Genomic DNA, 22,743 nt, shown 5'->3' on the forward strand with positions numbered 1-22,743 from the left:
TGGACTAACTTGTTAAGTGTTAGACTTATCTAGATCTAATGTTTAAATTATACTAATCCTAGGCCCTACTGAGTATACTAGACCCATATCTAGCTAGGCCTAAATACGTGTGTGGGCCTAGAAGTGGTTCTAGCGAGGCCTAGTCTGCCCTAGATCTACATTGTACATAAATTTAGTGTTCCAGTCGAATTTTATAAATCGACATAGGACCTACACACGTTGTATAAACTATAGGGCTAGGCCCCTGGTCTGGACAGGCCCTAGATCTAAGTCTAGACCATAATGGCTTAGTATTGCACTGCCACTGGATCGACTGACGTGGACGTGAACACTAACAGTAACAGTAAACACTTAACCGTTAGACTTAACGTTAGGGCCTAACGTTAGACGTAGTTTCTGTCTAACGACATAACGTTGAAAAAGAGTAACCTAACCAACAGTTAGAGATCCTAGAGGCTTCAAATGTAAAGAGGCTTCAAATGTGAAACATTCTTCCTGCCCTGCACACACGACCATACTAACACACGGTTACAAAACGTTGATGGAGTACAGTTAATTCCGAGTATGCTGACGGAACCGAAACAGAAACAGATCCAGATGATTTTTTACACATTGATAGGAAAGGATATTGATAATTGAAAGTCTAGCCCATCAAGATGTAACTGATATTTAATATTAGTGATAAGATCTCTAGAAATCTAGGCCTACATTCTTATTAAAGTCTTATATAGATTAACTAGTCTGTCTAGACCCTAAGCACTAGATCTAACAGTTAATTAGTCTAGCACTAGCAGTCGTAGCATGCACTAACATTAGCACTACTCACAGTCAGCAGGCTTCTTCTTAGTTTTAGACCCGTTCTACAACATGAAACGATAGTAATATGTTAGTCCCTTACGGTGATCTAACGTAAGGGTACTAACGTTAGATGGGTCTACATTTTTTTTTTGTGTGTGCCTCCGCCACGAAGTGGTGCCGGAGGCATTATGTTTCGGGTTGTCCGTCCGTCCGTCCGTCCGTCCTTCCGTCCGTCCTTCCGTCCGTCCGTCCTTCCGTCCGTCCGTCCGTCCGTCCGTCCTTCCGTCCGTCCGTAATGAATTTTGTGGACAAGGTAACTATCAAAACCTGTTGAGGTATCCTAATGAAACTTGGCATGTATGTGTATTAGGGGGTGAAGTTGTGCCTATCAACTTTTGGGTGCACATGCTCAAGGTCAAAGGTCAAAAGGTCAAGGTCAAATACATAAAATTTCACTTTTTCCACCATATCTATTGAATGCCTGAAGATATTTTCTTGAAACTTAGTGTATACATGTATTACCCAATTAAGATTCTCTGGTGAAAGTTTGCGTCATGAGGTCAAAGGTCAAAAGGTCAGGGTCAAATACATAAAATTTCACTATTTTCGCCATATCTGTTGAATGCCTGAAGATATTTTCTTGAAACTTAGTTTATACATGTATTACCCAATTAAGATTCTCTGGTGAAAGTTTGGGTCATGAGGTCAAAGGTCAAAGGTCAAAAGATCAAGTAAAAATATCAAAACTTCTTTTTTTTCTCCGTGCCTTGGAAAATTGTTCAAGGTATCTTCATGGAACATAGTATATACATGTACTGACTGGAAGTGATTATCTAGAGAATGTAGGGTTCATGGAGTCAAAGGTCAGGGGTCAAAGGTCAAGTGCAACACTTCAAAATTTTACTATTTCCCTCATAGTTATGCAATGCCAGCAGGGTTATTATTTTTTTACAACTTGGTGTATGCATGTGTAACCTAATAGAAATTCTCTGGAAAGTTTTTTTTTTCTTCTCTTTTTGCCTCAAAGGTCAAAAGGTCAAAGATCAAGTGAAAGTGCTGAACTAACTTTTTCCTCCATATCTCGAAGTGGCTCAAGTTATCTTGAAACTTAGTACATATTATGCATGTTCTGCCTGAAAGTGATTATCTTATGAATTTTAGGGTCAAGGGCCAGATGAAAGTGGTAACAATTTACTATTCAATTCAGAAATTGCACTTTTTCTCCACACCTGTACCTTGAAAATTACTCAATGCCTAAATGTATGAATGGGTCAAAGTCAAGTTAAAGTCCTTAAATCCCTAGATACATGCTCTCCTATTCATCCAATTAAACCTAGGTCAAGGAAGGTGAACATTCAAGACATTTGTGACAAACTTGTCAATGTCATTTCAATATTTTGCCAATTTTGTGAAAATGTAATCACACATTGTCCACATGTACTATCTAGACCTATTGGGAAAATCATGCATTATGGCGGAGGCATACCAGTCGCCAAAGCGACATTTCTAGTTTTTTTTTTGCCAAAATGTGCTCATGGATTTCAAAATCATACGGTAGGCCTACTCTGGTTAAGCTAGTGATGGCTACAGAAATACAATGTCGATTATTACTTGGGCCTAGGCACCTACTGGATCTAGATTGTCAGTAGCTGTGCTAGCCTTTCCTGCCCTTGGCTGTGGTCTAACGCTAGAACCGTAGGCTTAGACCTATTTTGTATTAAACGTTAGAGGAATTTGAACTCTAACCGTTGGCGTTTAATAGACCTACACTGTAATTGAGATCCATTGCTATAGTTACAAGCAGTATGAATTCAGATCCTAGACAAAAAAATAAACAAACTGTTCCCAAACTGTTTTTTTTTTTTTTTATAGAGTAGACGTAGTGTCTAGTCTCATGGAAATTAACTAAGCCAGGAGTATAGCACTCTAGATTTTTAACAGTAAGGCCTAAGTGGAGCTGAGGTAATTTAGATTGATCAGTTGTTCTTGGAGATTTGTACAGAAATTGTAGTCTAGAAACACACACACACACACACACAAAACAACTGCAATGCAGTGAAGTGACCCTCTCTACATGTAGGTTACTAGGTGATTAACATTTTATCCATGTTTGTCCGAGGTTTTATGTGATGATCGATCATGCACTCCAAACTGAAAGTTGTTACCGGTACTGTATGAGGCTGTAACATGTTCATGCTCAGGTCTGCAGACTAGTGCTACAAAGTATTTGATTATCCGGCAGTGCGTCATTTGTTAATCTGTGTCGATAATAAACACAGCCTTGTCGTTGCTGCCTCAGCAAGTCACAAACGTGCTGTGCACAGCACTTGGTAAGACTATCATAGTATACAGTACCGCGTACAGTACCGGTATACATGTCATACTCTCTGTTAACTTTAATTGCCATTTCATAACAAAGTATATAAAAATGCACTCGCAGTCTGAAATCATCAAAGACCCTGCCCCAATCTGTAGGGTGTACAAACTGTACTTGCAGTTTGATTGCAGAATGTAAAACATCATTCAAGGGCAATCATGAATTAAACACTTTTTCATACTTTCCAAAATGTTTATGTGACTGCATGTGTGAGTACATCAGTTTCTTTTTCTTTTTATGGTGGCTTGACAGTTTAAAAAAAAAAAAACATTAAGTTGAGAGCAAGAAAGAAATAATTTCAAAAAGTGTAATTTAATTGTGACAGTATTTTGAAGAAAATAAAACTTTCATTCATGCTAGCCTAAAAGTGATGAATACTTTATTCATAGAACTTCAAATAAAGTCATTGTAAGCAATTTCTAGAAATAAATGAAAACATCATTTCTTTGAAAGAATGAATCCATTGTAAGACATAGGGGGAATGCATCCCTCTTCATCTTTCTAATTCAATGTAATATGTAATCAGGTTTGTGTGTTTTTTCTTTTTCTTTTTCTCCTATTTACTAGGAATTACAAGATGATAAAGACTCTACCAGCAAGAGGTCAAAGGCTGAAATGCTACACATAAGGAGCAGGAGAAGGAGAAGCAGGACCTGTCAAAGCAAAACCTAAGAAGATAAGGAGTCAAGAAGCAAAGGAAACCAAAATTTTATCAGCAGTAGGTACCCTGCTGATGCACTAATGGAAAATGTTTGCTTTACCTCTAAAATAGAGAAAGAAAAACAAAAACATGCTTTTTTTTTCTCTCTCTCTCTCTCTCTCTATACAGACAAGTGCAACATATTTATGTATTTGGGGTGTACCTGAAAATCTCAAATTTGATTTACATACTTCAAAGAACATTGTTGAGTAGACTTTATTCAAAGAATTATCATCCAGGGATACTTCTTTTTGTCAGTGGGTTCAAATCTATGATCACTGTCGAAAGGATTATTCAGGTGTAAGTTCTCCAAGTATAAAATAAAAACATGCCACATTGTTCTTTTACTTTTTCAACAAAATAAAATTCCACAGTCAATTCCATGGTCGAGGAACTTCTTAAAAACTCAACTCGATAACTCAACTGTGGTTGTCAGTTGCTAATGTGTGTAGTTCAAGTGCTGTAAACACTGTAAGCAAATGGGCGGAAAGTTGGAGGCATCCTAAACTACAAACATTTGCTTCACAGGGAACCTTATGCATTTTTGTAACAATTAATATTTCCATATTTCCCCTATTTTCTCCCATTTGCTCTCTTTTTTTTTTTGTGTTTGTTTAGCCCTTGTCATGTAGTTCACCTCAACACTTAACCTGTAACTGCAAGATCGGTGTGGAATGACATTGTTGTCTCTCTGGGACTTACTGGAAACAAAATGTGACTTTTCAAAGCAGGAAAGTGGTATCTACTACAGCAGGCAGTCCGGAAGGAGGAACTTGAAGAAACTGACATATTGATTTGTTTCTTTCATTTATGTTGGACCAGTGCAAGTTTCCATGAATTTTACATGCATTTGATGTTAACTTACAATGTTTTGATTTCTTTTTTCCCACCAAATATAAACACAGCTACTCTCGAAAAACTCAAATTTACATGCAATCACCGTGAGTCATTTTTTTTTTCTGAAATACCAACAAACATCTGAAGAATTTCAATGTGCAAGGTTTTATCATGATTTTTAAGGTGATTATGTACTGTTACTCCGACAATGCACTTTCCCCTTCTCTTTAAAATGTATCCCGCAACTTTAAATCATGTACAACAAATGTACCATGTTTTGTTTGTATCACTGAAAAACTGGAGAGGGAAAAAATCCACAAGCTTTTGTTTGATTTGCGAGGACCATTACAATGTTCAGAGACAATAGCAACACTCTTTCCACTACTGTTTAGAAATGTATGTTTTGTGCAACTTTACATTAAACTCAACATGTGTGCCAAACATTGTTTTAATGGTTCGAAAACTGGGGAAGAAAGCTGTTCTTAAAACCGTTACATAACTTTGAGGGCAATTAGTGCTGTTACCACGGCAACACACTTCGCAGTGAGCTGAACATGTAAGCAAAACTTCTTTTGAATCGATGGAAAACTTCAGAAGTTCAAGAGATGTTTTACCTTGAAGTTGTTGTATATGACTTACACTGTTGCAAAAGTGGTAGTGACATGACATCATATTTCTTCGTCACTCACAGGACTGCGCAGAGTAAAAACACCTTAGGCCTTTGTGGAAGTGAGAGCTTATTGCAAGTTTTCTAATATTAGTTTAACTTGACCATTGAACAACTTAGTTTTGTAAACTTATTAATCATCCTAATAATGCCAGTCTACATCAACAAGGCTTTAATCATTGCACAATGATGGAATTGCACAGTGTGTTTTCATCGCCCTTGTCTAAGCGTATTGAAATGTGAGTCTGACAATGAAACATGTATTGCCAGAAATGTTTGAGCTAGAAAAATGGAGAATGGCACATGTATCATTGCAATAAGTTGTACATGTACTAGAGCTGCAAACAAGAAATCATGTTACTGAGCAATTCTGAATTTAGAGCGATGTGAATGCAGCAGTCAGCATTCTGAGATAGCTATTTTTTCCTATGCAGTCATATATATGCTACCGTATAAATGCTGCATGGTATTTTAATCATACATATTTTAACTGCTGATCTCCCCCTCTGCACAAAATTAGGTTTGTTTGTTTGCTTGTTTTTTATCATACCTCTATCTGTATCGATGGATAACATTTATTACTGGACTCAACATCTGAGAGTTTGAGTCAGCAAATTGTTATAGTTGTATTTGCTACATTGTAGGCTACAATTTGCCACCTACCCTTATCAGTCAAAGCAATTCAATGTCCATTCATTTGTATCTTCCTGATTTATTGGTAACACAATTGTATATTTCTTGCTTATAAGTCAATTCTGGAAAGTAAAATGTGTAACCAAAATTACATACGTATGTACTCTAGCCTTGAACCTTTTATTTCTTTTTTCTTCCGCACATTCTAACCAGCACATCTTCTTCTTTTAAAGAATGCCTAAGGTAGGCACCAACATAATCTTGGATGGACAGAAAATGGACAATGTTGAAGATAAGATCTGCTGTAATGATATTACATTATTAAGGTATATAATTGACAAGGTTCACACACAGTTGGAATTTCAATTCAAATGACTGCTTTGCCACAGTATTTTGCAGTGTATGCAGTGTCTGATTAATCTGGATTAGGACCAGTAGCACATTTAGTGCATCTCAAAGCACCCCTTCGGATGCTGGTATGATCATTTCAATTTGACATTTTTCAAAATACACTGTATGTTTACAGTAAGTGTTTATGTACCTTTGTACACAAACTCTAACTGTAAACATTGCTTGTAGAGTATGTTAGATTGCAGCAATTTCCTCTCTGAGGTTTGTTTGTTTGTTTTTGCAACATTATTTGGGAAATTGTAGTGGCATAGGTAGTTGTCTCATGCAAATTGTAATGCTAACTCGTTGAGCTGAACTTCTTGTAGATGTTCAAGTTGACTGAATTTATTCATTCTTTATGTGGAAAAGAAATGGAAGTTGATGTTTTTTGTCACTTTGTGTGATACTTTTAAGAACTATGACATCCATACTGCAGTATGTATGTGTTGTACAGCACAATTATGATATTGATTTTCCTACTAGTTTTGCATTTTTTTTTAGCCTTTTTTTTTGACAGTACAATTGTATTGAACTAATTGAAGCATACAGCTGTAGTCATAATATAGAAAGACAAATCGGCAACTTGAACCGCTTTGCACCATCTTATCTTTTTCTTTTTTGATGATGGAAATAAATACTATTGAATTGACTTTAATTGTGATCAATGTGTCTATATTTTAGATTTAATTTAATGACTTGAATATATCATTATCTTTATTCTTGTCACGTTTTTATTTGTGAATCAATATATATTGTAAATAAGTTTGATTCCCTTACATCTGGATGGTAATTACATACACAAAACAAGAGTGAATTTTTCAAGGGCTAACCAGAAAAATATGTTAGCACAATATTTTATGTGTTTGAAAAACCACAATGTTAGAATCCCAATATCAAAGCCTTAGAAAAGCACTCAGAGAATAATGACCTCCACCAAGCAGTACTTTTTTACCCATACTGTGATTTCTACCCATTGTAATAATTACATAAATATGCGTAATATGCTGTAAATGACTATTTCCAATGATCAAGAATCCTACAACCACGTAACCCCCCCCCCAAAAAAAAAGGGGGGGGGGAGGGACTTTGATCCAGGCAGTGATCCAAATTAATACCAAAATATGGCATTTCTTTTTTCTATCATCATTAACTTTATTTCTTAGAATATACAGTGTTATTCGATTCATATCTAGTAATTTCTGTAGTTACTTTAGAATATAAAAAAAAGCAAGCTTGAACATACCTGTACTTTTCAAACCAACGTCGCAAAAAAAAAAAAAAAAACAGTCACGAGTGACTTTATTCATGGTGACCGTTCTTTATGACGAACAGGTGCCGTAATGTACGATGTACGCATGCGCACGGTGTAAATCGTACAAATGTAGGCCACAAATCGTACAGTGTGCGGTATACATCGCAGCACCTGCGACAGATTGCAACAGGCTGCGATATCGCACATTATCGCAGCGCAGCGCATCGCAGTAAAAATCGCACAGTGTGAGTCCGCCTTAAAACGCGCGCATCAAAGAACCTCTGGCGCGCCTACAAAAAATGAACGTGCGCCTATGTATAGAATAATGGCGATCACGAGCTGCGTATAAATTGTCTGAAATAGGGCCGAGTTGTCCCTGAGACCGAGTTAACCTGGACCCTTCTGGAATAAAAGTCGGTAGGCCATATACCGACTTTTATTTTTGTTCTCAAAATGCTCCGAAACAACTCATCATCCCGGCAAATCGCGTCAGCCAGTTAAATTTCTTGGTAGACTCTTTCGATATATTGCAAGCGTTTTCACTTTAAAGCTAGTTCAAGGAAAGTGAACATTTAGCACATTGATTTTTTTGGAAGCTGTCAGGGAAGGGGGAATAGGGGAACGACGGAGCTTTTGCATTTTTAGGATTGACATAGAACAATATGATGCGCACTTTTGTGGAATATTCGGAAAATTGTCAATCCCCAAAGTGTGCAGAGTCTAAATCAATGGATGGGAGAGTTGAATTAAAAGAGGATGAGGGAACTTTTAAATCTATTAGAATTGAAGTAATAGATCGGCATTTTGAAATGCGTCGTAAGTCTATAGGAAAAGGACCAAACGGGAGAGGGTATGGAGAGAGAGAGATTTTGCATTTTCAGAGTTGAAATTAACCAATCTCGTCTACACTTTGGATAATATTTGGACAGTTTTCTATAAATAAAAAAGCAAGAAAATTTTCATCATTTCGGGAATTGTTGGGGGACAAACTGACATACATGCCCCATCCCCGTCCTCTAGGATCGACGTCTCTGCATACGAGGAGGGCTTTTGCATTCTTAAAATACAAATACAAATGAAAAAATTCTCGTAAACACATTTTTGATGGAATTCGGAAATAGTTCCAAAAGTGATATAACGTTTTTGAAGTGAAAAAAAAAGCGGGGAAAGGATTAAAATGGAAGAAGATATCCCCTTCCACCCGACGGAACTTTTTGTTTGTTTGTTTGTTTGTTCGTTTTTTGTTTTTGTTTTTTTGGTTTTTCTGGGTTTTTTTACTGAAATGGCAAACCCGGTGCTCGGTTTAGATGAAACATTTTGAAATCTGTCAATCTAATAGTATAGTAAGTCTGTTGGGAAAAAAGACCAGACGGGGGAGGGTGTGAGAGGGGATATCCCCCACCCGCGCGAGAAAAGTTGTGCATTTTCAGAATTGAAATACAGCAATCCGGTGCACATTTTAGATAAAATAGTTGGACAGTTTTCTATCAAAAAAGCAGGACAATTCGTCATTTCAGGAATAATGGTGGGGGACAAAATAATATGTTTGCCCCCTCCCTGTCCCCGTCCTCAAGGATCAATTGCCTTGCATATGAGGAGTTTTTTAGAATTTAAATGAAAATTACTTTAGATGAAACATTTTGAAATCTGTCAATTTAGTAGTATAGTAAGTATGTTGGAAAAAAAGACCAGAAGGGGGAGGGTGTGGGAGGGGATATCGTCGTTGTTTCAATGATTTAGAAATGGGGGGGGGGGGTCAACACATGGCGGTGGTTTTTTTTTTTCGTATGTATAATTTGCAGATGGTCCATATTTGCGCGGGTTATATCATAGCATGTATAAATGTAAGCCTACATCATTATGACGTTGTCAACGTCTGGACCATGCCTTATGTCGATATTACTAGACCTATTTTAGCGAGCTCGCAAGCGAGCGAGCGCTTGAGAAATTGCTGTTTATTGAGAAATAGCTGTTTACAGCTCTCTGAAGGCGGGAGTAAGAATGTCATGCAATATGCCCAAAATTGATACAATCACAGTTCTGCTTCTTCCATTTTTTTTTTCAAATTTCAGGGAGGGGGGGGGGGTGATTGAACAGACCATCCTCCCCCCCCCCTTTATTTCTGGGGGGATGCATCCCCCCAGGATTTACGCCCATGCATCATGCACATTTCAAACGCTCATGTCTCAAAAATGATATGCTATACGATTTCATTAGTCGAGATTATTAATACACATAGTCTTAAGTTGGCCAATTTGATGGTTGTGACTAATTTCAATGATATATGAAAATCTTGAAACAGTGCTTCCATACATTTCGAGTCGTAGGCCTACTAGGTTCGATTGTGATAAAGTCAAAGTTCGTCTGATTGTGCTCCATTCAAGAAATGTACGCAAAACATGCCACCATGAACAGGGCCGGCGGAGCATTTTCAAAAGTGTGTGTGTGGGGGGGGGGGGGGCACTTCCGGGTTTGATGCGCTAACAAGGAAAAAAAAAGGTCCTCACCTCATCTCTTCTATTCCACTTCCACTTCCTGGTTTCTTCCGCTTACAAGCCAAAAAAAAAAAAAAAAAGGTGTTCAGCGGAAAAACATAACCTTACCGCGATAACACTTCAAGATCTCTATTTCTTTTTGGTGCCACTTACGTACTTCCTGGTTCAAAAATGTAGGGGGCCAAAGTGATGACACCTTATGTATTCCTTTGTATGGTGCAAAAAAACATTGGTTCTGAAATGACTTGAGATATCCAAAAACAAAGTGAAACAAAGAGATCCTAATAAAAGGCGTGACCTGTAGTCTTTTATTATCAGCACTTTTTTGGATATCTCAGCCATTTGAAAACCAATTTTCATCAAATAAACATAGAATCCTTCTTAAAATTACATGCTCTTTCAAATTTCATAATAGGTTTCTCATTATCTCACTTAGGAATGTTGAAAACATAAACCCCCACCTCAACCAGTACTGTACAGTTCCTTTAATCATTCATTGCAAAGTAAATAAATAGATAAATGAATAGATAGATAAACACCGAGAGGACCTATGAGGGATCCTTCAGGTTTAACAAGAATAAAAAGCTGTGTACTGGCATGACTAGGCTCGAATGCTATCAGAAAGGCCAATTCTTTTTGGTATGAGAGTGCTGTGCAGCGCCTGGTGGTTGCTCTCACAGGCTCTCTTATATTCCCTTTATTTCACCTAGTATTGGTGATTTTAGTGCATAAGTTTGGTACCAGCTGATTTATAATGTTCCAGAGACCAAAACTGTGCATGTAGGAAACATGGAAACTTGGCAGGTTTCCTGCATTTTGTGGCTGATTTTGGTGACAAATTTCTGTCAGATATCCATTACATTGCATGTGGATGTAGCACAGAGCTCCCCAACCTATTCATCACAGGGGACCTTTCATGCCGTGCGGTCGACTGAGTCCCACTTTGGACTTGAGAATAGCCGGGCTATTGTTCCTGCTAAGGAGCCCTTTCAATGGAACCACACTACCATGACTTTGGGTCTGAGAGTCATTCAGTACTCAGCTGTTTTCCTTCATGGTTTATGCCCCTGCTACAGTACCAATGAATGCCAACTTGAGACTGATGTCTGCCATAGAATCCAGTCACTCAATCTCATGCGTAAACCATGTACTGTGCATGATGAGTGGCAAGCTTCACATCAGCAGCCATGTTCCCGATACTGGAAGTTCGGGAAGAGGAAGCGATGGAGAAAGCGCGGGAAAAGAGGAGGAGGGAGACACGTCGGCCATCTTATTCCTGTGATCACGTCTCAACACAGGAAGTTTTCACAACGTCACCCTGGTCGAAGAGCACTTATTCAGATTCCAACTGAACTCTCCACTCATCGTCTTCAACGCACTTCGAATCATTCCATACATCGTCATGGCAAACATTCTAATTTTAGGATTGGCCATTGGAATGCACGTTCTATGAACAACAAAACAACTGTGCTCTGTGACCTCATTCTGGATAGTGACTTAGACTTAATGATTATAACTGAGTCATGGCTAAGAGGGGATTTCCGAGATGATCATATCCTCGCTGACATTACCACCACGCTACCTAACTACCACATCCAACATGTCCATAGGCACTCACGTGGAGGAGGTATATGTGTCATTCACCGCACCAGCCTGAAGATCACTCTGAACGATGCTCATGTCTTCACGACATTTGAGCACATGGACCTCACTATTCGCATCTCTCCATCTATAGCTTTCAGACTTTGTGCTATCTACCGTCCACCACCATCCGTGAAGAACAAACTTACCTTCGAAGGATTCGTTCATGAATTTTCTGTGCTGCTTGAATCTGTTCTAGTCCATTGTCATCAGCCGTTGTTGATAGGGGATTTTAACATTCAAGTGGATAACGTCAGCAATAAAGATTCCAAGACCTTCTCTGATATACTCTACTCGGCGGGACTTGTTCAACATGTCACCGTGTCCACGCATCTCGCAGGACACACTCTTAACCTGGTCATCACACGGAGGGATGGACATCCAATTCTTAGTACATCATGTCTCTCTGGACTGCCATCTGATCATGACGCAGTTGTCTGCTCTCTAAATTTTGCACGCCCCCCTTCACCTAAGAAATTGATTAAGTGTCGCAAACTGAAGGACATCGATGTGGATCAATTCACTGAAGATCTTAGACTTACCATTGGTGATCTTCCTGATGTTGTCAGCCCGTCAGATCTTGCCCAACAGTACAATCAAGTTGTGCGTGACCTTGTCGATAAACATGCCCCGGAAAAGACTGTACTTCTGTCTTTGAGACCCAATGCTCCATGGTATGATAAGGACGTCAAGAAAGCAAAACGTGAGAAACGACGTGCTGAACGCCGTTGGGTCAAGTCTGAAACGCCAGCCAACAAGGAATTGTACCGCGAGAAGTGTCGATTGTATAATGAAATCTTGTCACACTCCAAGTCTTCTTACCTACAAGGTGAGATAGAGAAACTTGACAATAAAGGACTCTTTCAGTGGATGCAAAAACTGACATCTCCCCCATCATCTAGACTGAGTCTGCCAAGTCATGAGTCAGACAAACAGTTGGCCAACGATTTCGGACTATTCTTCTACAATAAGATCCAGACAATAGTGGACAAGTTAGATGGCCATCAAAATGAAATTGAATCCATCCAACGAGAGACCATTCTTGCTACCTTCTCAGAATTCCATCCCGTATCCGAGGATGATGTCATGAATGTTATCAATCAAAGTCCATCTAAATCATGCAGACTAGATCCTGCTCCCACCTGGCTCATCAAGAAATGTCTTGGCGTGCTCATCTCATTCATCACCAGACTTGTGAATATGTCATTGTCTTCAGGCATTTTTCCTTCTTCATTCAAGTCTTCACATGTTACTCCAATCTTGAAAAAACCTCAGCTGGACGTGGACAACTTCGCAAATTATAGGCCAATTGCCAATCAGATGTTTCTTGGGAAAGTGTTGGAACGACTTGCTGCAAGTCAACTACGGGCATACCTTCAAGAACATGAGCTACTACCTCCTCTGCAGTCGGCATACCGTCATGGTCACTCCACAGAAACTGCTCTCCTCAAGGTCTTCAATGACATTTTGCTAGCCTTAGACAATGGACATGAAGTCGTTTTGGTTCTATTGGATTATTCGGCAGCATTCGACACAATTGGCCATGATACAATGATCCAACGCTTCAGTCACAATTACGGCATTGAAGGAACTGCTCTGACCTGGCTGAAGTCATATTTCGAAAACCGGAAGCAAACCGTCATCATTAACGGCGCAGAATCAGACGAACACCCTCTCTTGTGGGGGGTTCCGCAAGGCTCTGTAATGGGTCCATTGGCCTTTGTCTTGTATACTGGCCCTCTGAGTGAGGTCATCGCGGCTCACAGACATATAAGCCACATGCTGAATGCAGATGATACCCAGTTGTATGTTGTCATAAAACGTAATCATCTAGCTGGCGGTCTTTCATCTATGGAAGACTGTGTGAGGGACATAAAGGCTTGGGCTCGTGGCAACAACATGATGTTAAACGAAAACAAAACAGAAGTCGTCCACATTGTGTCACAATTTCGGAAAAGAATTGAGTCTGTTAGCCTCACCATCGATGGAGCCGTCATAAATGCGTCCAAATCTGCCAGAGATCTGGGCGTTATCGTGGACAACTCCTTGGATGTAAAGGAGCACATTCGCAAGGTGTGCCGGGCTGCTTCTTCTGGCATCTACAGGATCAAGAAAATCCGGAAATACCTCAACCAGAGCTCCACAGAACGACTTGTTAATGCTCTTGTAACATCGCATCTGGATTATTGCAACAGTTTGCTCATCAACTTACCTGCATGTCATCTCGCTCCACTTCAGCATATACAGAACACTGCTGCCCGTCTCGTCACCTGTACTAGAAAGTTTGATCGCATCACCCCTGTCATCCGCAATCTGCACTGGCTGTTAATCCCACAACGAATCAAGTTCAAGATTCTTCTCATCACCTACAACATCATCCATAACCGTTCACCTGTATATCTAACTGACCTGATCTCATCGAAACCCAGACCGGATACACACATTAACCTAAGATCATCATCTGCAACCCAACTTAAACTTGGCCCTCGCACCCACAATCGTTATGGTGACCGTGCTTTTTCCGTTTGTGCCCCCCTTCTTTGGAACACTCTCCCTACTCACATTCAGACCTCCACCTCCGTTGACATCTTCAAAAAGAAACTTAAGACTCATTTATTTTTAGAGCAGAATCAATGATTATGTAGGCCCTGTATGCATTTGTAGTAAATTATTTGTTATTCTAAGCTGATTTGTATGTTTGGTTGTTTAGCATTGTAAAGCGCTTAGAAACATGTTGTATTAAGCGCTAAATAAATATTTTATATTATTATTATTATTATTAAACCAATCTAAAGTCTTTCCACGAATTCCATAGTGTTGCAATTTGTGTACTGGTAATAGTAGTTCATGGTAAATCGTGTCAAAGGCCTTGGAGTAGCGTAAAAAGATACCAACCGTGTGGCACTTGCATCGATGACTTGGGTTATATATTTTTTTTCAATCAGCACTAAAGTAGCATGAATAGTGGAATGCTTTATAGTGCGAAAACCAAATGTTCCGAAACATCTGAGGAAGTAATGCCTCTATATTAAGTAAGTACGAAAATCGACGAGAAATGCTTGGAGATCGCAAATTGATATGCTATAGGCCATTAAGACTGTCAAGCAAGGAGACTTTCGAGAACTATAGTCTCGTCCTTATAGTATAGTAGGTGTCCAACACATCGACACTGTGCATAGAAACCGAACCGACCACCCTCTATTTATGGCATTGCGTGTTGGCCCTACAGAAAGAAAATGTACGCATGGGACTACGCGCAATGGTGTTCGATTCTTCACTGGGCTACGCTACCGAGTGAAATGAGGCGAAATCAAGTAAGTATTCGCTCTAAATTACCTAGATTTAGCAGTTCACGTGCGCGTTATACGTATTGTTAATAGAGGGCGGGGTGGTAGCAACTGAGTGCGGAAAAAATAACACCACGCGTTCGAAGCCGCCATCTAGAGCGCGTACCTCAGATCGCATTTTCAGTGCACGCTTGCGAATCCGGAGTATTTTCTCCACATGTGAGTACAATTTCAAGCAAATTGTGAGATTATTCACATTTTACTGATAGATAAACGTTAGGGTGTCAATGTGTTGGACACTCAACCATACTGAGTCATAGGTGAGAAGATAGGCAGATTACTTACTGAATTCTTGAAACTTATAGGCCTAATGCTATAACAGGGAGAGAATGAAAATATGGACCACAATCTCCACTGAAATTACTTTGACTGCGTAATTTACATCAATGTTCATTTGGCTGAGCATTGATTGATGGGCACACCTGTGGCTTTATACCTGTAGGCTTATTGATAGGCCCTAATCATGTCTGTAGGCCTATAATCATGACGTATTTAAACAAAATGCAGTATAATTTCATTTATTTCTTTTCATTTGTTTCCATATTGAAATAATACAAAATGATTGCAAAGTAGCATAAACGATTTGTACAAGAAGGTAAAATAATTGATGATTGATCGACGGTAATTAATAGAATGAGAGCTAATTAACAAAATACGAATAGGCCTTACACCATGCACATACATTATGACACTGAAATAGGACTTGGTTGTGCAATTCACGTCAATGCTCCTTGGTTGAAATATCGGGTTCACATGGCTAAGTCCATAAAAGGATAAGGATGTTAACACATTAAAAAAGAATTCCCGCTCCCCCTATAGTGTACTATAAATGAAGGGTTTGTTTGCAAAAACCGATAAGTCCATTTTTGAAGATTTTGAAGTACGATCTCTGTCATAAAGTACAAAATGATACTTTTTAAATGATATATTGGTCACTACATAAAAAGGTATATTTTTGAAGTTATGGTCAAAAGAAGCAAAAAATTTCTTATTATTCTCTTTATTTTTCTTGACCTTTAATCGCAAATATCTCCATTTGGCAAATATGGACTTATCGGTTTTTGCAAACAAACTCTTCAAATACTTGTTTCACCAGCCATGAAATAAAGTGCATGGCATCCTACGAATTATGCAGCCCACGAGTCATACAGCCCATAAGTTCGACACTAGTTAAGCAAACAAGACCCACGAGACCGACACATTAAACCCCGTGTTGTACGTCTGTCAAACTTGTGGGCTATAGTGTCGGTCTCAAGGGCTTTATTTGTCTAGTGTCGAACTCGCGGACTCTAGGACTCATGGGTGTCGGTCTTGTGGGATGACCCCATAATAAATCAGGCCATGGCAGGTAGGTGAGACGAAACACCTCCCTGATCAAGCTTATTCATTATTGAATGGTGAGCAAACTGATGTACATGATCTGACAATAAAGCGGAGGTGAATCTGGAGTATGACCACGAGCGAAAAACTCTGGTAACTACTGAACTCGCCCCAAGCACAACCTACCAGGTATCAAGCCTTCTTTCCGGACGAGGAGGTCTCGTAAGCCCTGCGAGCAGTTTTGGGATACTTCCTGTAAAGCTGGCTGTTTAGCCTGAAGCTGTGGTGACAGGATCCTTGGATTGATTTCATCTCTAATGTACGTCCCTGTGACGATGGGGTCTCTCTCAGCGTTGCCATGGCAATGAGTTATCATCAGCATCATGCTGACAAGTGTACATAAGTTGACGGAACCTGATGCCATCTTTAGATGAAGTTAGATGAAACAGGGTCCTCTGATTTATCAGCAAACTTGAGTGAGATAATTAGAAGGAAGAACATCGTTTGGAAGGAAAATACTGGTAGGAAGCTTTTTTAGAAGTGAACACAGTGATTGTTTTGTGATAATGTATCTCAAATGCAGCAGCAGAAAGATAATGCATCTCAGATACAGCAGCAGCAAACTAGTTCGTATTTGCGAGATTTATGCAACTAATAACACATCATTCGGTGAAAGCTCGTGAGAGATTAGAATTAAAGGCTTCTTATTTCATTTTAGTCCGGATTCATTGTATTCAATCCAGTATCATTTACTCCACTCATAAAAGTGAACTTGAACATGCCATGGAACTGCAGAAGGACGGGGACTGTCTAGCATTATGCTATCTAAACTTACACAAACTTCATATCAATATTATCAGAAGCTTGCACAAACTTCATTACAAATTATCAGAAGGTGATAGAATGTCCACAGTTAAGCTTATTATGCAAATCAGACGAGACAATTATTTTCGCCCATTAACAATTTTAGCATAAGCAACTATAATACAACAGTTTGTACACCGAAAATTGCATTTCATTATGAAAATTATTCTCATATTAACTACTCCTTATTATCCTTATACTACTCCTTATATACGAATTCATAATCGGGTGATACCCGCAACAAAAGAAAATCCTAGGCCTATGTTTGATGGGATTTTTTTTTCATCCTCCGATTTGCAATGACTCAAACCTAGAAAGGTCAACGATTATTTAGAGAACAAGTCGATATGGGAAATAGTGTATGTTGAATGTATTGTCAACATGTTATACTGTTGTCGATTTTACGGTTTCATGGAAATATGATGTGTTGTACGGTAAAATTATGTATCTTTTCATACGTGGTCCAATTGAGACGATGATAATAAGGAAACCGCATTTACAGCGTCATTTTCTCTAAAATGGTAACGTTTAAATGGCAAAGTTTTCATACTGGATATTAGGTTGCAGACTCGTATCTGGCGGTGCATAGAATTAATGTTCTACAGCAGCAGAGAGAAAATGTATGTTTAATGCATACATAATACAATATTTCGAGTATCGAGATTACCTATTACCTGTTTAGGAAGTCCGAAGTCTGTAGGCATATAGCAACTGGAAGCGTCGACATCGAGGGAATCAAAAACATGGCACTGGTGAAACCTACGTGAACATTACGTTTAGTGGCATGAACAACAGCCTGTGTGTCACCATGCCTTTCTGTAAATTACTCTAACACCTTGAATCGTATGCTGGTTCACCACATAATTATGGCAGATTGAAGGGCGTTCATGCGTTGGAGCATGTCTGCACAAACACGTTAGTAATACTAAAGATTGGGGACACAAATTTTATAAAGGGAGGGGGCTCATGATTATCATTGTTCAGTTTGGTTGCAAAGCTTTCAACAATCTCTTTTGTTCAATGTGTAACTGCAAATCTCACATTTGCAACTCATGTTGGAAAATTCCATTTGCTCTACCAAAAACAAATACAAACTTCCCTCTGATTTTATGCGTATATGGTATGAATTTTACAGTTGCATATAATCTTTCACCATCATAGTCATGATTACAATGCATTAGATTTAGAGGTACCAGTACTATGATTACTGCACCCATACCAACTGCGACCGGAAACTTACCCTCCCTCTCCGCTCTGCATTCCTCTCGAATAGCTAGATAACAGTTATATCGGTCACCTCTGCAGGTACCGTTCACTGGTACAAAGTCAGAGGTGGAGGGGGGAGGGGCGGATTTAGCTTTTTATAATGGGGGGGGGGGTTGGGGCGGTATGCGAGGGAGCGTAGCGACCGAGCCCGAGCGAGCGGAGCGAGCGAGGGGGGGGGGGGGAGGGTGTGGGAGGGGGGTGTCCCCCCTCCCTCAGTAGGGAGAATTTTTGAAAATCTGTGTGTGAAAATGGCGTTTTCTTGCTTCTAAAACACCACTATTTTTGGTATAGAGGTCATTGCCATAAATAGAAAAAAAAAATAAAATTACAAGTTTAAAAAAAAAGATAAGATGAACAAAAAAATGGTCCCCAGAATTTTTTTTTTTTTTTTTGGGGGGGGGGGTTACAACCCCCCCCCCCTCTAGATCCGCTTCTGGGGGAGGATGTTCTGCTTCCATATTAGCGACCACACTCAACAAGTTGATTATTCTGTCAATTTTGTAGAGAGGTTGGGAAGAAACCTGCACGCACAGCTCGAGTACATCAGACATCTGTGTGAACTTCTCTTCCATATTCAGGCGCGGTGGAGCACTCCAATTTGCATCTCATTATCGCCCCGTTCTATTTGAATTTCCAACGGGCATCCACGGCTGCCCGAAACTGTGTGCATGAAAAGTCAAATCTTTACCTTCTCCTTGTGCCGCTATGCGTGCCGCTAGTAAACTCAAACTTTCCACACTATCTAAGTTTTTAAAAACCTTCCTTTTGATGAAAAAATTATGAAATTTGCTGCAATAGAACTTGAGATATTAAAGCGTTTTGAAAATCACCTCTCGCAAAAAATGCTCTCTGTTTTTTTCCGACTGGACTATGGCCGGGCTCCAATGTGTCCGAAATTGGCAACATAAGTTTATCAGGCCTCAATCCATTTATGGTGAAAGTTTTCGCTTGGTTCCACCTGTAATTTTTGAGAAATCAACTTGTTTCTACAGGGTTTGGAATAGAAAATTGTAGTCAGCGAAACAATTGAAAATGACGTCATTTCTTTTCCCGTAATATTGGGCATGCGTGGTACAGTACGTGAGATTCAGGATTTCGTGCTCTGGCATTGTTGGTTTGCATGTGACGCAGTCAATTAATTGCTGAGTGTCGCACGGCGGTGACTGCTCAGAGCGGGTTAACCCGCTAGCTGTGACTGCTGAGCTGCTGCCGCGCACGTTGCATGCAGCAAAGCGTTGTGTGTGCTGTGACATGCAACGCTACAGTCACGCGATTATACATACATGGGACCGACCTGTACGCTTTGCGTTCGTGTCATTTTTGACATCACCTTCTGTTTTTTTCCGACACAACCATGGCCGGGAATATTACGGTATGACATTTAAAACGCAAGCAGATAAATAAATTTCGGTGTATTTTGTTCGAATGGCGCTTTGGTTCCGCAATCACACTTCGTGAATTTTAGGATGATTTTCGAGGCATATTTTTGGTAATTTCGCTCGTCAGGTTTTCGCTAAAATTTCACATTGGTTTATCATTGTCAAATCCTTTAATATGTTATATGTGCATATTCGGACATGTTTTCAAATTCAAACTAACTCAATTTTAATCCGAAAATAGGTTTCCTTAAATTGTTATTAGCTTGAGAAGTTGTTTACTTTTTCTCAACTACGCGAGTACATGTTGTTTACTTTATGCAAATGAGGCTCGGCTGCCGATGGATTTCTGCGAGATAATTGGGGTGCTCCACCGCGCCTGTATTCATTGTTCCTATAAGCCCAAACTAGCAGGTATGGCATCTATGCACATGTACCAATGTACAGTCAGATGTAAAGAAAGTGATGTGCGTCTTGAATAGTACTATAGAAGGTGAACATTAGGCATCATTCCAGTTCATGTGGTTACAGCCCATTTTAAGTATCCAGTATACTACTGTATATATTGTTCTCTTATTGTCATTCTAATTGGTATGCAGGGTAAAGAGAGGTCAATCAAGTAATGAAGTATTTTGGAATGTCATCATTGAAAATATGGAGGTTTTACAGTATATTTTTTTTCTGAATGATGTACATATTTGAAATCAAATATGTGAATCATGCTTTTATAGTAATACCGGTATTTAATTCATAATTTCTGTGAATTCCTAAGTTGGTTGTTTGTGACAGCTATGTTTTCTTTGACAGGTACAAAACATCATAGCTAAGGGAAGTACTGTCTATGTCTATCATCACACCTGCCATGGATGCTATTGCTAATCCAGTAAGTTTGGTTTAATACCCATTCCTTATCCGAGATCCTATTCTTTATTCCAGACACCGTTCCTCATTCCTGAACCTATTCCACATCCTACCGGAAATGAGAAATGGTGCCTGGAATTAGGAACGTTGTCTGGGAATAAGAATGAGAGCTTGAATGAGGACTTGTGTCTTGATGGAAGAATGGGGTTCAGGATTAGAAATTGGTTCTGATAGGAGAAAACAGGTCGAAATTGAGTGATTGACATTACTGCGTATAGGCATTCTATCAATACACTGTTCTTCATCCTACGTAGACCTGAAATATCGAAATATTCATCCCTATCATTCTTCATTCGTTTCCTAATCCTACACCCAGGATGTAGGACGTGCCAAGGGACTGGAGTTGAGGATTAAGGTTAAGAAATAGGATCTTAGAGTAGGAAAAGGGTATCAAAAGAGTACCCTAATGGGGCATGGGATGAGAAATGGTGTCTTGAATGAGGAAGTATGTCTGAGAATACTGTCTGGGATGAGGAATGAGTTGTAAGATGAAGATTCCTCCTATAAGACAGCCTTCATTATTACAGACTTATTACGGACACAACTTTTCATCCCAAACCCAATTCAATTCTTCATCCCAAACACCGGACATCATTCGAGACATTTTCTCATCATCCATAAGCCAACTCTCAGTTTACCTGTTGTTTTAATAAGACTATAACTCAATGTATTCCCTTCATGTGGCAACACCTAAGCAGGTGTTGCCACTGTTCACTTTCATAACATGGTGAATCCATAACTATCGGTGCGCTTAACGATTCATCTGATTGGAATATCAAAAAGTTCATTTTGTCACAATCAGTTGCAAATTTGCAATAATTTATGATAATTTCTCATTTGTGACCTGACAGGAATACACGATCACTATCTGAAGACATAAAGAGAAAGCCTTGCTCTGTATGGAAATGGTGGTTTGATTGTGATTAAACCAAATGCAGTAATTGTGTAAAAAATGGTGAAAGCATGTTTACCATCTCTTTATACATTGATATCATCAGTATATCTCTTGCTCAAAGTTTCAGCTGATGTTTTCCATGATTTCAAATGATATTACATAATTATATTGTATTCCAAGTGATGAGTTTTTTCATTGGTTCATTACTGTAGTTACCCAATTGTGATATGGTTACTGCGATCAAATGCAGAAAGCCTCTCATTCTTCCATCTTCAGTCTGTGTCGATGTGATTAAAATTCATTTTTAATCTCAATCACTCTCTTTTCATACAGGATGTTGTCAACAAACCTCTTGAGAATTTCTTTGACAAAGAGCCAGTAAGTTATGAAACTCAAATTCAACATTCAACTCCACCCCTTGATGAGTAAAAAGATCTCTCTCTTGTTGCGTATATAATTATTTTCTTTTATCCAATTTACAAAAATGTTATCATGGTTAAATGTTTAACTTTAGCTGTATTATTAGTCTGAAGTTAAGAACAAAATAACTGCTTTTCTGTACTGTGGCCTTGTTTATACCTGCGTTGATGTTTTGTTAAACCCGTATCAATATGCAGTGTTGCAGAATCAAGTTAATACATATTTTTGTTTGCACTGTAGGCCTGCATGACAGAGATATTCAAATAAATGGCAATTGTGAATTTTTGCTATTGTCGTACTTTAAACAGAGATTGCAGTGTGGTATTTGTTGATGTCGTTCACGCAAACCTTATCGTGTAGCATTTCCATTTGATCTCGAGCCGTGTGCATATCTACCTTTTGAAACACATACAATCGTTGTCTTGGTTCATTGAGCAAGGTTGGTGTCTTGTACACATGCCTTAACCCATTGTAATCCATTGTTTGGTAGTCCATGAGCGCCTCAGCGTCTTTTGTGTGCCTCTTCTTTGGCTGGGGTCAGCTA

This window comes from Diadema setosum, chromosome 8 (genome assembly GCF_964275005.1).
Source record: "Diadema setosum chromosome 8, eeDiaSeto1, whole genome shotgun sequence".
In the NCBI taxonomy this organism is placed as follows: domain Eukaryota; kingdom Metazoa; phylum Echinodermata; class Echinoidea; order Diadematoida; family Diadematidae; genus Diadema; species Diadema setosum.